The following is a 12,334-nucleotide window of genomic DNA, read 5'->3' on the forward strand; positions in this document are numbered from 1 at the left end:
TGGAAAAACTGAAAAATAAGTTTTTGCCAAGTGATTATCAGCAAACATTATTTAGACAGATGCAAAATCTTAGACAGAGGTCTATGACAGTAAAGGAATACACAGAGGAATTCTACAAATTGAGTATAAGAGAAGGACAAATCCAAGATACAACTGAGAAGGTTGCCAGATATGTGAATAGTCTTAGAATGGACATTGAAGATGAGATAATTGTGTTGTCTCCTAAAAGAGTAGAAGAGGCTTATCAGATGGTACTGAAGGCTGAAGAAAAACACATGAGGAAGCAGTTTGCCAGAAATAGAGGTACTTTCCGAGGAAGGGCAAGTCAAGGTGGTAGAGGAATATCTACAACACCTAGAGATGGAGCTAGCAGTAGCTCAAGTCAGCATGCACCCACAGGAGGTGATGCAAGTGGCAAAGGGAGTTTTTCTAGAGGAATAGGAGGCAGAGGAAGAGAAGTTAGATGTTATAGATGTAACAAGCTGGGACACAGAGCTTATGAGTGCCCAAAAAATATAGGAACGAATTAGAGGAATGCAATTGTTGCAAAAAATTGAAGAAGAAGCAACAAAGGTAATAGACGAAGAGAATGTATTGGAGAAACGAGAATCTTTGGTAGTCAACAAAATTTTGTTGAAACCAAATAAGGAAATTGTTGAACCAGCACAAAGGAAAACCTTGTTCAGGATTGTGTGTAAGGTTCAAGGGAAGTGTTGTCAAATGATAATAGATAGTGGTAGTACAGATAATTTGGTCTCCACAGAAGTGGTGGAGAAGTTGAAATTGAAAACAAAGAAACATCCAACACCTTACAGGTGTCATGGATTTAAAAGGGATATCAGTTGGTAGTGAATGAGCAATGTGAAGTGGAGTTGCAGTTGGGTAAATACAAAGACAAAATTCTATGTGATGTGATGCCTATGGATGTGTGTCATATATTGTTGGGTAGACCTTGGCAGTATGACAAAGGAGCTATGCATGATGGAAAGAAGAACACATACAAATTTAACAAAGATGGTGTCCATCATACATTTCTGCCAATAGAAGAAGAGGATACATCAAAGAAACCTGATCAAAAGACCCTTTTGCTTAGTGGAAAGGAGTACTTGCAGCAGATGGAAGAAAATGAGGTAAGTTTTGCGTTGGTTTGCAAACCCAAGGTAATAATTACTTCTAGAAAAGTTTCTGATTTACCAATTGAAATTCAAGAGATGTTGGATAGTTATTGTGATATCATTGTAGATGATTTTCCTGATGAGTTACCACCCATAAGAAAAATCAATCATCACATAGATTTGATTCCAGGAGAAAATCTACCTAATAAAGTAGCTTACAGGATGACTCCCACAGAGAATGAAGAGATTAGGAAATAGGTTCAGGAACTGTTAAACAAGGGACTGGTTAGAGAGAGTTTGAGTCCTTATGCAGTGCCAATAGTGTTGAGCCCAAAGAAAGATGGAGGCTATAGAATGTGCACTGATTCAAGAGAAATCAATAAGATAACAATCAGGTACAGATTTCCTTTACCTATAATTGAAGATTTGATGGATTGTTTGAGTGGAGCTAGATATTTTACAAAGTTAGATTTAAAACGGGTTATCATCAAATTAGAATTAGAGAGGGAGATGAGTGGAAAACTGCTTTTAAGACCAATGAAGGATTGTATGAATGGATGGTAATGCCTTTTGGGTTATACAATGCTCCTAGTACATTTATGAGACTTACGAATGAAGTTCTAAAGGAATTTATTGGTGAATTTGTAATACTATATCTAGACGATATATTAGTTTACAACAGATCTAAGGAGGAACATGTGAGACATCTGAATTATGTCTTACAGAGGCTACAACAAGAAAAGTTATTGTTAAATTTAAAAAAATGTTCATTCATGAAGGAGAAGTTGGCGTATTTAGGCTTTGTTGTTTCTGTTGAGGAGTTAAAGATGGATCCAGAGAAGATCAAGGCTATCATGGAGTGGCCTTCACCAAAAAGTGTCTTTGAGGTAAGAAGTTTTCACGGTCTTGCTAGTTTTTAGAGGAAATTCATAAGGAATTTTAGTAAGATCAATGCTTCAATTATTGACACAATGAAGAAGGATAGAAAACCATTTAAATGGGCTAATGAAGTAGAAAATAACTTCCAACTGTTGAAAAGAAGTATTACTAAGAAACCTATTTTGATTTTGCCTGATTTTAATAAACCTTTTCAAGTGAAGTGTGATGCCAATGGAGAAGCCATTGGAGCTATTTTGAGTCAAGAGGACGGGCTTGTAGCTTATTTTAGTGAAAAGCTTAATGAGACAAAGAATAAATATTCTTCTTATGACAAGGAGTTTTATGTAGTGGTGTAGTCTTTGAAGAAGTGGAGACATTACTTGATGTCCAAGGAGTTCATACTATATTTAGATAACCATGCATTACAATACATTATGCAACAGCCAAAGCTTAATGAGAAGCATGCAAAATGGGTAGAATACCTGCAAAGTTTTAATTCTGTATTGAAACATATAACTGGTCAATCAAATAAAGTAGTAGATGCCTTAAGTAGAAAAAGAATTTTTGTTCAAGAACGTCAAATTCAAGTGTTGGGTTTTGATTTTTTTAAAGTGTTATATGAGAAACATCTAGAATTTAAAGAGGCATTTGAAGTTTGTAGAAATCCTGTTTTGTTAGATAGAAGCAAGTGGCTGGATTATTTCCTGCAAGAGGGACTGTTGTTTAAAAGAAATCAACTGTGCATACCAAGTTGTTCTATGAGGGAGAATTTGATCAAGGAGAAACATAGTGGAGGACTTGGAGGGCATTTTGGTGCAGACAAGACTTATGAACAGTTGAACAGGTTTTATTTTTGGCCGAAAATGAGGTTTGAAGTGGAAAGGTATGTGAGAAATTGTAAAGTCTGTCAGTATGCAAAGGGAAGGAGTCAAAACACAGGTTTGTATGTTCCATTACCTATTCCAGATAGGCCTTGGGATATGGTAAGTATGGACTTTGTTTTGGGTTTACCAAAAACTCAAAGAGGAAATGATTCAATTTATGTAGTAGTTGACAGATTTTCAAAAATGGCACATTTTATTCCATGTTATAAAACCAACGATGCTACTCATATTGCTAATCTAATTTTTAAGGAGATTGTAAGATTAAATGGGTTACCTAAGAGAATTGTTTTAGATAAAGACACCAAATTTGTTGGAAATTTCTAGAGGACATTGTGGAAGAAGCTTGGAACTAAACTAAGTTTCAGTTCTGCTTATCATCCTCAGACTGATGGACAAACTGAAGTTGTAAATAGAAGCTTAGGTAATCTTCTGAGAAGTCTTGCAGGTGAACATCCAAAATAGTGGGATCAAGTATTGGCACAGGCAGAATATGCATATAATGATTCTCCTAACAAGAGTACAGGGTAGAGTCCATTCCATATAATCTATGGAATGCACCCAAGAGGAGTGTCTGAATTGAGAGACTTGGGAAAAGCTGAAAGGAGAAGTGCTAAAGGAGAATATTTTGCTACAGAAGTTCAAGCAATACATGAACAGGTAAAACAACAACTACAGGACAACAACATAAAATACAAGGGCAGAGCAGATTTGAAGAAAAGAGAAATTAATTTTGAGGTTGGAGATTTGGTTTTAGCACACTTGAGGAAGGAAATATTTCCAAAAAGGGAGTATAATAAGCTAAAGTTTAAGAAAATTGGACCATGCAAAGTCTTGAGGAAATTTTCTACAAATGCATATGAAATTGAATTACCCCCTGATATTTTAATATCTTCGATTTTCAATGTTTCTAATTTGTATAGGTATGAAAGTGGAAATGCGGATGACACAACATAGGATCAAGAATAACAAGAGATTGATTGGGTAAAACAATTTCCTATAGCAAAGGAATTGAAGCCAGAGAGGATTTTGGACAAGACATTGTTGAAGAAGACAAGAGGACAAGAGTATTTTCAACATTTGGTCAAATGGAAAGATCAATCAATTGCGGAAGCTATTTGGATGACAGATGCCATGCTACTGAAGTTGGGCAGTTATGTAGAAGAGCTCATGGACAGGAGCCCATGAAGAATTTTTTTCCTCAGGAGTCTAATGCAGGAGCATGAGGTTTGAAGACAAGGCTTTGAATTTATTCCAAAAATACAAAAAAAGTTTACAAGCAAAGGAGTGGGAGCCTTTAACTATCAATTTACAAGTTTTCTAGATAGGATTTGAGATAGGATTTAGGGATTGAGTGATTTTGTAATTAATTCATGCAATTTAGATTTAGTTGAGATTCTCAAGGACAATATAAACCAGATTAGATATTGTTTAAGATTTGGCAGATTCGATCCAATGATTAAGGATCTGATTGTTAGAATGAAATGTTATTTATGTAAGTTCTGAATGATTGTAAGGGGATTTTGACTAATTTGGCTTGTTTTGGCCATATAAGATTAAGTTACAAAAATTATATCTCTGTGTATTTTTGTGCATAATTGGTCAATCTCGGAGGTGTTGCATCCCTCCAAAGTATATCTGTGTATTATTGAATTTTCAGTTTGGCTTGAAAATTTAGAGTTCTGTATGATTTGGTGTGATCGTGTTTAATTTCTCTTTCACCATGTATTAAGTTAAATTGAATGTGTTTCAACCACAGAGGTTTAATTAGCTAAGCTTCGAATTATAAAGAGTAGAACTAAATCTGGCGGAAGAAGAATGGCAGAGGAAAATATTTGAATGATCAGAAACTACGAGGGTGGTAGTGTATGGATTTCTTGATAGTGCTTGAAGCCCCACACTCACTCCTAGCCATCGATCTCATATTCAATGTCTTACGTCACAGTCAACTGCGAGGGTTAAGTTGTTTTTAATCCATGTGCTAGTTGAAGACCCGCAAGCCGTAGATTTGATGGCCTCCTATGTCCAACGGATATCAGGTCATAAAGTGATTGGACTTTAATTCCAAAAACGGACACGAACATTTATAGATCAAGGATTTATATTCCTTATCGGCTCCATAAGGGCAGGTAAATGTCACGCAAGATCCCGTGTGATATCGCTGCTAACCGTTGGATCAAGTGTGTCTTGATCAAACAATGGAGGATCTCCTATTAGTTTTTCATCACAATATTTCATGAGTGAATGAACCTTGGCCTTAAGAAAATGCGATTTGCGATGTGTGATGCTTAGAGGAATTGTAAAGAACTTATCATTGCGGTTAAAATTAAGCAGTTATGCTAATTTAGCAGAATAGTCAAGTTTAGAGGTAGATGACTGATACTTCAAAGGAAATCCAAGAAGAAATTCCACCTGAACTTCCAGAAATCGTTTCCGGATTTGAAAGATTGTCCATTACACCTGCACGTAGGCCACCACATTCTCTTAAAGAAGTAAGGTCCTGATGCACCTTGGGCGAGATGCCTTATTCTTCTTAAGTAAGGTTAAAATTTCGGTTCTACACTAGACTATAGTGGACCCTTTGCTGGCTTTTGCGCCTAAACCCAGGGTCTTAATATGGTCACCATTTTTTTCCAAAAAATGGTTCCATTTTCGAAACCTGAAATCTTTCAAAGGGATCTGCAATATGGTTTCAAGGATATTTAAGAAGGATCTACAAGATTGGTGGCATGATCAGGTAGAGTTGTTTGCCTCTCAACAAGAACAACTCCATCACTGAAGCGTGAAGCACCTGAAGGAAGAAATTATGTACGCGGAGCCTGCAAGCCATTAGTATGAGATATTTTAATGCAATTTCCTAGAGGAGGTTTACAATTGGTTGCGGATGCTACAAACACACGAAAAGACTAGCAGCAAGAGTTGATCTCTTTGTACTTGGTGTTACACAAAATATTGTCACCATGACTATTTGCAGTCAGTATGGGTCTATCATCACTTATATTGTCCTCCTAAGCAAGTCTCAGACCTAAGCTCTTCATGTCAAGCCTTGAAAATGAGAGAAATACCTTTAAAAATCAATAAAGTTCTAGTTCCACACTTTCTCTCACTGTTGCCTACGGTCCCGCACCCCCTATTCACATTACCTACGGACCTGCTCACTCTGTCTCTAAAGGAGTGGGTGCGGACCCCTGTGAAAGTCAAAAAGGCACAAGTTTATTCTAAAAAACTCACCTTGGGTTAATTCTAGATGATTATAGAAGGAATTTTGGCGTGGATAGTTCGCTCTTAGGTGGTTCATGCATCCCAAAAGAGAAGGAGCTAATCCCTTGATGAGAGGAGCTATCCCTTTGAAGGAGGGCTTTATCCCTTTGAAGGAGGACCTAGTAACTTCCCTCCATTGCACTATAAATTAAGGCATTGGGCTAGTTGCTAGGGAGGTGAGAAGTTGAAAATTTTTGAGGGTAAATGCTGGTGGAATTGAGACTTCCTAGTTAAGCTTGAGAGGAGAGATCACATACCTTTTGGCTTCATTGGGAAGAGAGTGAAACTTGTCAAAGTAGAGGAGACTTCTTGTTGGACCCTGGGAGGAGCTTGTACAGCATCAAGGCACAGGTTGTAAAGTTCTTCTTTGATTTGAATTAATACAATCAGATTCATTTTTCTCAACAAATTGTCTTATGTCATTTGTTTCATGAATTCCTTGATCATCATGATAAGAATGCTTTATGATATTGGCTTTTCAGGTGCCATTTAATTTTTGTGCTTGCTTGTGTTTGCAGATTCACTACAAGGGAGCTCATTTGGATCAAAGGAGTGAGGCTTCCACAAACTTGCATTGGACCCAAGGTAGGCCTAAAACACTTGTTTGCCTTTGTTTATAAATTGCATATTTAGAGAAAGATAGAGTTTGATTGGCTTGCTTGTCACTAGATATCGTTAGATACTAGGGAGGTCGGTCTTGTCCGCAAGAACGACTCATTCCGTGTGACAAAATGGCGACTTCACTGGGGACTTGATTTTTTCCTTGTTTTTACTTTGACCTAAGAAACTGTGCATTTGTTTCTATTTTTGGCTTGTTGTGTGTGGAATTGGGTAGATTTAGTAGATCTTTGATTATTTTTTGTTTTTCATAACTTTGGGAGAGGACCGCACCCTCGACTTGCAACATAGTGCGGACCTATCCGCACTTTTGCTTTTCACACAGAGCGGTACCACACCTGTGTGAACTGTGGGCCTGCGGACGCTGTCAAAATTTTGGAAAACTTAAGATTCTCTCTTTTAGTCAGATTAGATTTTGTTTAAGTATTGTTATCCCCTGCCCAGACCTACATGTGACTTGTCAGGAACTTTTCTTAGGTTAATTCCATTGGTGTTAGGGTTTTAGGTGAAATTCCTAGAAGTTTTGGTTACCGGGCTTGATTTTCATTTTGGTCTTGTAGTAGCTCAGAGCTTAGAAGTTGTAGAAGCCTCAGATCACCTTGGTTTTTACTGGCCTTCTTATGAGTCTGCCCATTTGCAAAATCTACCTTTGTTGAGGAATCCATCTTGTGTTTTCTCTTTGTGAAACTTTGAAAAGACTTGTGTTAAAAGTCTGGATTTCATTCTTAGAAAAGAAAACAAAAATTGGTTGTTTTTTGACTGATTTGTGATTCTGGACAGATTGGTCCTTAGTTTTCTTATAGCTAAGTAAAACATCCTTGAAAAAGACATCTTATAAGCTTTTACTTCAAATATTTCTTAGAATTATAGATCTCAAGATTTGATTTTTCCATAGTTTTGAGTGTTTTATAAAAAATAAAAAATCTCTTTTGGAAAAAGTTTGTTTTTGTAGTATTTGAGTGTTTGGAAGAAAAGGGAAATTTTTGTGAATATAACTAGTTGTCTCGTTTTTGAGTGCATTGGAAAAGATAAAAAGCTCTTCTTTTGATTTTTTTGTTAAGGAAAAGATTTGTGTTTACAAGCATTTGCATTCTCAAACTCTTTCCTAGCTAGAAATTCATTGAAGCGAAAAGATTGCTTATCATCTTAAGTGCATTTTTTAGTGATTTTGAGTCGAGTCTTCACACCATAAGTTTCATCTCCGCACCTCTTGACTTAAAGAAAAACCAATAAAAATAACGCTTAAAGTAAAATCTATCTAGTAATCTTTTTATTTCTAGGGCTCTATTACACCAACGTAGCTTAGGCTAGTGCCTTGGAGTAGGGAGTAATTAACTCTCAAAGACAGTAAAACAAACAAGTAGCTGTATCTTGCGGTAGGAGAAAAATCCAATTGTTACATCTATGCTCTGGGAAAGCTCCTCTTAAAGGAGAAACACGAGATCGTGTCCGAACCAGTGTGGGAATCAATCCTTCCTCATTGGGAAAGACGCCAGATATTCACGTATTAAAAATGGTAAACCTTGGATTAACCATTGTCGAGGAGCCTAGGGTCGCTTGTTGGTAAACCTTGGATTATGTCAAGGAGCCTTCAAGGGGATTGAGCTTGTTACTTTTCCCTTGCGTGCGTATCGGATCGTAGACTATTCCCTCAGGTATATTTGTTTCCGTTGGTAACCATAGTGACCATATTCTATAGGATTATTCCTAAGGTGACGGTGGAGGGAAGATCGCACTGTACATGGAGCAGATGTCGGCTAGACTCACTTGGATTTTCTGGGGGTTCTCTTCACTCGAGACGGCTTAGTGGAGAAACTTGTGCCAGTCTATTCATTAAGCAGGTTGCCGGGGTAACTGTTCCAACCGCCATTTCTGTATTGAACTCTGCGACATTGGATTTCATCACCAACTAGTGTTTTCAGTACGGAAAGTTACTGTTTGTGTGTGGTTTGATCTCCTAGATTCTTTAGGCGTGTGATTCAATTTGTTTGGTTATTTAGAGGCTTTAGGTGGTTTTCATTGAGATTTTACTTTGTTTGCGAATGAAATAGTTAAAATATTTAATCGTGGCTGAATTACCGAGGAAGTCTTGTAGACTTCGGGGCCAACCTCCTAAGTTTTCACCGAGCCAGCCTGAAGTGTTACGAGCCCTTGTAACTCCTAGAGACAATAGAGTTGGGTCACCTGAAGAAGGAGAATCATCGTTAGTGGTACATCCTGATTATCAAGCTCTAGTAGCAGATTATAATCCACAATCCGTGTCTGTTTCCGAAGTTATTGGTAGTTTTTCATCTACTAGTGATTTAGGTGAGGAACCTAAAATATCTGAACCTGAAACTGAATTTGCTGCTACTCCAACATCAGGATTTACCTCTCCAACTTCTAATGGTCCTGGTTCACCCAGGGTAGAAAGAATAATTACCCAAAATCTTCCTTCTGGACTAATAGCTATTGAAGAACTTGCTACTCCAGAAGAAGAAGGCATCCCTATCCCTGAAAATCAATCTATTATAGAACTTAGGGAGCGTGAATCAATCTTTTATAGTCCACCTAGGAGCAGTGCTTGGTATCTTTCATTGACCAATTTTTTGAAAAACCCGAGACTAAGTTTTTCACCACCTCGTATTCCTTTTCACCCAACACCTAGGGGTTACTATCCTCCGTTAAATATGTCAAGACAGTCGTCCATGTTCTCTCAATCTCCAGAAACCTTTTTGTACGGCGGTCCTTCTGTTCCCTCTGGGTATCAGTCACTCACTGGTACTTTTTCGGGAGCATCTCCTCAACCTATTGAACAAGGGTTATTAACTGGAAATAACAGAACTAAGCCGTTGAGTGTAGAAGATATTCTCATGATGTTAGGTACTATTCCTAATCCTCAACCTCAAGGTGGCCAGTTACTGCCTGGGGGGCAACCTCAAAGTCCTCAATTATCACCTGGGGGGCAACCTCAAGGTACTCAATTTTCGCTTGGGGGCAACCTCAAGGATGGTACATACCTACGGGACAGTACGTTCCTCAAGGTCAACCCCAGACTCAATATGTACCTCAATGTCAACCCCAGTATCAATATGTACTTCAAGGTCAACCCCAGTATCAATATGTGCCTCAAGGTCAGTACCCAACCCAAGGTTTCCAACCACCTTTCAGTCAATCATATGTTCAACGAACTGGAAATGTACCTTTGAATTATCAACCCTACCCTCAACTCGGTTATGGTCCTAAATATTCTCAACCTGTCATGGGTCCGTACCCCGGAATGAACTTAGTGTGGGATCCATCTCAAACTCAATAGGTCTTGCAACTGAATGTACAGTTGTCATCTCAAACTGGAAAACCCTTGGTTTTTGGTTCACCCCAGCAACCTGTCCAGTCTACTATTCAAACTTCTACACCTTCTGTAGTTTATCAATCTGGGCCTAGTATGCCTTGTACTCCGCCTCAAACGGCTGCTGCAACATCTGTTAAATCTACCCCACCTACTTCTGGAGTATCGACAACTCCGGTTTCTACTGTTCTTATATCTACTCCTCAGACATCTTTACCTCAGTCTGGATCCACAATTCAAACTTCAATTCAAATGCCTGTAGGACAACCTAGTTCAGTATGGTTGTCACAAGTCAACCTCAATTTACTTATCAATCGTACCAGGGACAGTACCAATTCGGTCTTGCTGTGCAGCACCCAGTCTATCAGTATCAACTGTACCCTGGGTATACATATCAACAACCTCAACAACCCTAGTACGGTCCGGTTAATCCTGGTTTTCTGAGAGGATATAATATCCCAAATGCAATTCCAATTCCTAGTTATCTTGGATATCCTCCTCCTGGGGCTGGTCTCATGACCCAGAGTTTTAGGGACCCTAATCATCAGTTACCATTTATTGCAACTTTGGACTTGCCTGACTTGTCACACCTTACGAACGATCCCATTAACTATCTTCTGTTTTGGCTGCCAATGCCGAATAAGTTGCCTAGTGATATTCCTAAGTTTGAAGGCAAATCAGGAGAGGACCCGTCGAGCCATGTGATGACTTATCACCTCTGGTGTGTGTCTAACTCCATTTCAGATGATTCAATCCATTTAAGGCTTTTCCAACGCACTCTAATTGGTCTTGCAGCCAAGTGGTACATTGAGTTACCGTGAGCCACTTTTTATAACTTTAGTCAGTTAGATACTTCGTTTTTAACTCATTTTCAGTTGCCGGTCAGATATAACAATGGCACGAAATTATTAACTTCATTAAAGCAGTCAACGTCCACTTACATTTCAGATCAAATTCATGAATGGAGACGTCGGCGACGTTTAGTGAAAGCTTTTATTCCGGATCAGATCTTAGCTGAATGGTTTGTAAAATCTTTACTTCTGAAGATCACTGAGGATGTAGCTAAGGCCGGAGTCGTTACTGAAGAGCAAGTAATTGCTCAAACACAGTACCTTGACTTAGTTAACACGCAGTCAGGTACATTACACGAGAAAATCCCCGATCTTCCTAAGAAAAATCAAATAACTGCAGCTCCTTCAGGGTCTCATGCCGTTGATGGTATGATTGGTATGGTTAATACCAAAAGTAAGAAGAAGTCTTCCAAGAATTCTTCTCCTATCATAACCTTGCCAGATTCCCCGACAGGAGATTCTTCCGCAGAAATTTCTGTCGATATTCATGTTGTAGAGTCATGTACAGCCAAATCAAAATTTGGCGGTAAGAAGAAAGGGAAGAAGAAAAATAAAATAGATAAAAATTTGAAAGAGAAACCAGAAAAAGTGGAATCAACTGATGAGAAACGCAAACTTCGTTATCCTTGTCTTATTTGTGACGAAGAGCATTTTACAAGAGACTGCCCTCATCGTGCAGAGATTGCGAAAATTGTCAAAGATTCCCAAACGCCTGCTGTTTTGAAGGATCCTTTTCCTAGTCAAGACAGTAAGATGATAGGTTCTTCCTCAAATGCCTCCGAGGAACCCATAATGATGATGTCCCATGTTAGGATTGCGACTCAATCGCATGATTATGGAAGTAAAAGTCCTGTTGATGGTAAAGAAGCAGAATCTTCTCATTCTAACCCATCAACCTTAGCTCCCCGTTCCGATCTGCTACAGATCGAGAAACCTAACCCAGACTTAGTAATCAAACCGCCCGCCAAGGGTATACTTCGAAAGTCAGCTTTCAATCCACATGCAAGAGCCGCTCAGAACTATAACATTGTTGAAGATTTGGCTTTTTCACCTTCAGCAATGTCGGCTTTGGAAGTGTCGCAATCATGCCCAGCACAGCGTAAATTACTATTGTCGGCTATAGGAGCTGTTGACGTTCAGGACTCGAACCTTATAATTTTCGATCTAGGAAATAGTATACCGCACTTACCTCATCAAATGGCTTTCTAGATCCCAGTGTTAGTCAAAAACAGACCTTGTTATAGGACTGTGATTGATGAGGGAGCCTCAACGTGTATTATGTCGATACAGTGTTGGATATCACTTGGTTCTCCTTCGCTAAATCAATCCCTGATGATTCTAAAGGCCTTTGATGGCTGTGGGTTTCACCCTCTTGGCATTATACAGGATTTACCTATAGGG

Source organism: Pinus tabuliformis, chromosome Q (assembly GCF_031772625.1).
Source record: "Pinus tabuliformis cultivar Carrire ecotype Pingquan chromosome Q, CPIR1, whole genome shotgun sequence".
NCBI classification, from domain to species: Eukaryota; Viridiplantae; Streptophyta; class Pinopsida; order Pinales; family Pinaceae; genus Pinus; species Pinus tabuliformis.